Here is a 6,895-nt window from a genome sequence, read left to right on the forward strand (position 1 = left end):
TGGAAAGAAATAACATAGAAAAAGGAAGTAAGAAAAGAAATGAAAAGAAAAATCAGGAAAAAAAGAAAAAATAAAATAAAAAAAACTTGCAAAGAAAGAAAAAGAAAATGGATAAATAAAGACGAATGCACGAAAGCAAGAAAAGAAAAAAATCCGACAATTGAAAGAAATAGGAAAGATAGATAAATATAAATAATAAAGAGGAAAAAAAGAAAAAGAAAGAAAAACATCGACCAAAGAAAATACAAATAAAAAGAAAGAAAAAAAACATCATAAAATAATATCGTTCAAAGTAAAATAGGAAACGGTGACATATCAATTTTAGTTGACTTTTAACATATTTTTGAATGATTTCACCTTGTTAGCAAATCCACATCAACCGTCATCACTATTAATCTCTATCATCTTACTCAATTATTATACCGTATGATATTTTTTATATATCACTATTGTTATCATCTGTATCATTATTAATTTTATAACCCTTATAGTTTATCAATCTTATTCCTAAGTTTCGAATCTGTTTAACTGTCTTGTGATTGAAATTATATTCGGATATAGTTCATATATAATATTAACTTCTAGTAACGATGGTATAATTTCTGATTTTAATTTATTTCTTTATAAAGAAAACTACTTTTTGATGTGTCGGTCCTGTACCTATTTTCTAATTTAATTAATTCGATTTACTAACTGTCTATCTTACGTGATCCAAACTTTTGTTTTTAGATTTCAAAAAATTAAATTCGTGTCTAAGTCAAATGATTTCTGTATGTTTTTTCCCAGTTGTTTAGTGAGTCCGCCTGAAGAATTAATTTCCAATGGATATTCAGTATATTGATTAGGATATATATGGGTATTTTGATATAATTCCATTGCTATGCCGAACTTTTTTATGGACGAAGTATTTTTTCCGATAACGATAATCAGAAAAAGTGCGAAAATATTACTTTGAAAAGAAGTACACACATTTCTCTCAGGGGCTTGTACAAGAACCCTGAATACTCTTGTACGAGGTTTCAAGTTTTCTTGAGGTCAAGAGAGATTCCTCGAGTGTATGGAAACAGATGAAACTTACACGAGCGACCGCCGTTATGAATGTGAAATAATTACATTGGATATTGGAAGTATAAATGCATTCTTTTCTAATATACAAATTACATAACGGGTTTACTTTTAGAATACACACCACACCTCATCAACACTCCACCCAACAATTACACACACAAACAACAACACCACAAACATACCCACGTAAACACACGCCCACCGATATATTATATACTATATATTATATATCTAAATATATATATATATATATATTAGATATATAATTTTTATATTATATATCTATATATATATTATTTGTGTGTGTGAGTGTGTGATAATTAAATGGTTACATAGAGTTATATGATTTAGGAATATAGATTGAGAACTTTGTTGACGTAAGCAGAGATCAGACTGATGGACAGAAAAATACAGGTAATATAGATAGATATATAATAAGTGTCGAATAGAGAAGAACTGACTGATGTAGACATAGAATAGAATAATCCGATCGATAAAAAGAAAGAATGGAATGGTCGATACAACATAACTGATTTCTGAGATACACAAATATTACACATGAAGAACGGGGGGAGAAGCGGGAGGGAGGGTAATTTAAACGTAAATAAAGGTGGAAAAAGGATGGGGAGGGGGAGTGGGGTTCCTAGAATTCCGACATGAATCTCTCACGCTTGTCCCAGCTTTCTGTTGCCCCCTATCTATTCCATTATATCCTTAATAGCTATATCTTTAACATCTGTCAGTTCCCCCCAGCTTCTTCGTTCTTCATGTATGTATAAGATTAATCCCTTTTCCAATTTGGGACTGTTATTGTATCAGCCTTTTTCTCTCATATTTGTTTACCACCACCGTAATTCCACTCTCTCATCTCTCTCGCTCTCCTCAACAATCTCAGTCTTTTCTCTCTTTCTTCACTCTCCTCCCTCTACTCTCTCTTTCTCGTCCCTCTCTCTAAACTAATCTCTCTCCTACTCTCTCTCCTCTCTCTATCTACTCCTCATATCTCTGCTCGTCTCTTCTACTACACTCTAATTCTCTCTCATTCCCTACTCTCCCTCTCCCTCAATCGCCTCTCTCTCGCTCTCTCTCCTCTCTCTTCCCTCTTTCTCACCTCATTCTTTCGCCTCCCCCTTTTTCTCTCTCTCTTCTCTCTCATCGTCTCTCTCGCTCTCTCATCCCCCTTCACTCTCTCCAAGCCTCTCATCCCTCTACCCTCCGCCTCTCCTCCTATCCTCTCCTCCTTCTCCTCACCTCTCTCCCCCCCCCCCTCCCCTCCCCGCCGCTCCACCCTCGACCGGACACCCCCACCTCCCCCTCTCTCTCCCTCCCTAACCCTCCCACTCCCTCTACCATAAAACACAGCCCACCCCTCCCCTCCTTCCTCTCCTCCTTTTTTTTCTTTTTTCTTTTTTTTCTTTTTGTCCTTTTTTTATTGTGTCTTCGCATTTTTCCCACTCTCATACCCGAACCCTTATTTTTTTTTTATCCACCAGTCCCTTTTCCTTCCTTTTTGATAAAGTCCCCGCGCGTCCCCTCTCCTTCCTGCCTCTTAATGCAGTATCGCTCGCAAAAGTTCAGCTTATAGCACTTCAAGGCTGAACCCGGCGGTGGTCGAGCTGGAACGGCATATCATGTGAACCTTCTTTTTGTGTTTGTGGTGTGTTTATGTATCGTCTAAAAAGCTCACCATCTCTCAATCACCACACACACACATATAATATGTATACATATATTATATATATATATAAGATATAGAATATATAATATATATATATAATAAATTATATATAGATACTATAATGTGTTGTGTGGTGTTGTGTGGTGGGGTGGGGGGTGGTGTACATGTGTGTACATGTGCGCGTGGAGTGCCGTACAACGTGTGTGTGGTTGGTGTGTCCTGTCGTGTGTGTGTGTGGTCGTACACTGTGTGTGTGTGTGTGTTTTTTTTGTGTTTGTGTGTGATAGATACATATGTTTACGTATTATTAGAGAGTAGTTTGATAGATATAGATATATGATACAAACTTATATATATATTATAATATAGTTTATAATTTATTTATTTATTTTTTGTATATACATATATTGTGTGTGTGCGGGTGTGTGTGTTGATGACAGACACATATAACTAACATTTATATTTAGATAGATATTTATTTTTAGATATATATATATATATAATAAATACATATATAGTAGAGAATATATATATATATATAATTTGTGGGTGTGTGTTTACTTATTTTATAAATGTTGGTTTTCACCCAACATCAAGACAAAGAAAATTATCAAGCTGTGACTAGAACCTCCTTGGTAGTATCATAAACGTTCTCGTCATTATTAGATTTTTATCAATATCATTACTATGATCGTTATTATGATTATTTTTTATTTTTTCATAGTTATTCTTATCATTATTACCATTATTCTTTTCATTTTTATTGTTCATGATGATGATCATTATTATTATCACTATTATCATTATTGTTATTATTGTCGTTATTATCAGTATCATTATGATTATCATTATTTTTGTCATTACAATTATTATTATTGTTATCATTAATATCATATTTGCTGTTATTATCATCACTATTAATATTACCATTATCATCATCACTGCAACTATAACGATAATAATAATCATTATCTTCAGCTTTATCATTATCATCATCATTATGAGAAAAATGATGATAACAATGATGATAATGATAATGATTTACATAATTTTCATTATCATTATACTTATTATGATTATAATTATCATTCATTTTTACTATAATTGTTATTATCACTAATATCATTATCAATTCTTCATTCTTTTATGAACTAATAGTTTCATTAGCATCAACTGGATTATCGTTATCATGAGGATCTGGCGGTACTTAATTACTATCATCATTGAAAATGTTATTTGTCATTATTTCTTTTTATCACTATCATAACTGCTAGCATCATCAATATCATTATTATTGTTATCATTATCATTATCAGTATCTTTATCATTATCAGCATTATTGTCATTATCATCATTAATCATATTATTATTGTAATTATTATCATTACTGTTATTGTTACTATTGTCCTTATCATTATCAGCAATGCAATTACCTTTATCTTTTATCATTATTATCATCATTCCTATAATTATTGTTATGATCATAATCATTATCATAATTTTCTCTTCATTATCATTATTAGTATTATCACCATTATCATCATTATCATTATTACTTTTGCTTTTTTAATAATACTTTCCATCATCATCATCATTACTGTTACCGATATCATAATGATCATTATTATCATCATCACCATTGCCATTATCATTATTATCATCATCACCATTATCATTATCATTATCATTATCATCATCATTATCATTATTATTACCATTATTATTACCATTATCATCATTATAATCATTATCATTTTAAAAGTTATTCCTATTATTATTGTCATTATCACAACTATCATCCATATCATCATTATTATTGCCATTTTTATCATCAAAAGCAGCAGCATTATCATAATTCCCATAGTAATGATAATGATAAAAATAATGATGATATCTCAAATGACACTAACGATAATCAAATTATAATTAGGTTATTAGATCATTATTATTAATTAGATAATTAGATTGATAAGCAAAGGAGGGAGGGAGAGGGAGGGAGAGGGAGGGAGAGGGAGGGAGAGGGAGGGAGGGAGGGAGGGGAGGGAGAGGGAGGGAGGGAGGGAGAGAGAGAGAGAGAAAAAAAAAGAAAAAAAAAGAAAAGAGAGAAAGAAAAAGAGACAGAAAAAAACTTACAAACAAATAGATAAGAAAAAGAAAGGAGAGAAAAAAATCTCTATATATCTATATCCATATATGTATGTATGTATGTATATATCTATCTATATACATACACACATGTACAGTATATATAATAGTATTATATATATTGATATATATAGATATATATATATAGTATAAATTTAGTATATATAATATTTTATAATACATATATATTGGTAATATATCACATATATATTATTTATACTTATATATATAATAGATATATAAACTTATTAATTTAATAAAAAGGGAGGAAAAGAGAGGAAGAGAGAGAGAGGGAGAGAAGGCAAGAGAGAGAGAGACGAGAGGAGAGGAGAGGAGGAAGAGAGAGAGAGAGTGACCAAGGACACAAAGTGAGAGAGAGAAGAGAGAGAGAAAACAGAGCGAGGAGAGAGAAGAGAAGAGAAAGGAGAAGAAGAGAGAGAGAGAAAGAGAGAAGAGGGAGAGAAGAACCAATCCAGTGTTGTATAGTGAGATGTAGAGAGATAAAACAGAGAGTGTTAAGAAAGAGAAGAGAATGAAGAGTGAGATGAGTGGTGTAATAGTTAAAGAGAGATGTGGTGATGAGAGAGAAGAGAGAGAGAAGATGTGATGAGAGTTTGGCCGAATTTAAATTCACCATTGTGGTGCTATCTCCGGTAAATGCCACCTCGACCTATGTGCTAAAAGCGGGCGAAGGAGAATGCCAAATATATCGCTTTGTATTTTAGGTCCTCAAACAGTCCCCCAACCATCGGAATTTTGCACTCTCCTGGGTGGAAAAAACCTTACGAGATTGTCTAATAATACAAAATTGTCCTAATCCCCGGCGCTAGATGCTCGCATGTCCCTCCCTCCTAGCTCCTCCTTCTCGCTCCTCTCTCCTTTCTAATCGATCGGTTCCTGGTTATCTATCTGTCTATCTGGCATAGCCTCTATCTATCTTCTTCGGTCTTTCCTCGTTTTTTTTTTTTCTCATCGACATCTCTCTTCTCTCTTTGCTCTTTCCTCCCCTTTTCCTTCTCTCTTTCCTCCCGTTTCCTTTACCCCCCTTTCTTCTTGTCCTCTCTCTCTCGCCTCTCTCTCTCTCCTCCTCCCCTCTCTCTCTCCTCAGCTCGCACGCTATGTCCTATCTATCCTATCTATATATATCTATCTCTATATCTCTTCCTCTATCTCCTCTACTCTATTGATCTAAGCTATCTGTCTATTATAGACTCTAACTGTGTCTTCTGTCTCATCTCTCTTCTTAGCTATCGATCTATCTTATGCTATTTTCATCGAATCTACCTATGCTAGCTGGCAATCTATCTATCTATCTTTCTCATCTTTTTATTTTTCGTCGCTCCGTTTCTTTCTTCATCTGTGCTTCTCCTACTCTCTATCTATCTATCTATTGATCTTTCGCTCTCTCTTCTATCTATCTATTCATCTCCGCTATACTCTCTCCTCTACATCTCTCTCCATCTTCTCTCCATCTCTCTCCGCCCTCATCTCCCTCGCTCTCTCGTCTCTGTCTATCTTCTTATTTAACGATTCTATTTTTCTATCCTCTATTCCCTTTCTTTCTCTCTTTCTTTCTCCTCTACCCGCGCTCTCATCTTGTCTCGTCCTCCTCTCCTCTCTCTACTATCTATATCTATTCTACTGTCTATTCTATCTAACCTCTATCTATTCTATTTTTTCTTTCTTCACAACACACACAAAACAAACACGCACACATATGAAAACAACACACAAATCCTCTCCTCTCTCGCTGTCCTATTCTATCTAATCTTTCTCCTTTCTCTCTTGTTCTATCGTTTCTTTACTTTACACACATTAACTCGCGCTCTCTCTCTTTCCTCTCCTATCAATCTACACTATCTACCTAACTCCACCCCGCTCTCTTGCTCCTTCATCACATCATCATCAATCATTCGTTATTATCATGTTACTTAGTTCATTATCTTCATCATCATCTTTTATCTTCTTCTTCCACGCAACCGAAAGTTGAACATGACTTTCTCC

The sequence above is a fragment of the Penaeus japonicus genome, unplaced genomic scaffold, assembly GCF_977035675.1.
Source record: "Penaeus japonicus unplaced genomic scaffold, GWHDUDI00000001_assembly GWHDUDI00000006, whole genome shotgun sequence".
Taxonomy (NCBI): Eukaryota; Metazoa; Arthropoda; class Malacostraca; order Decapoda; family Penaeidae; genus Penaeus; species Penaeus japonicus.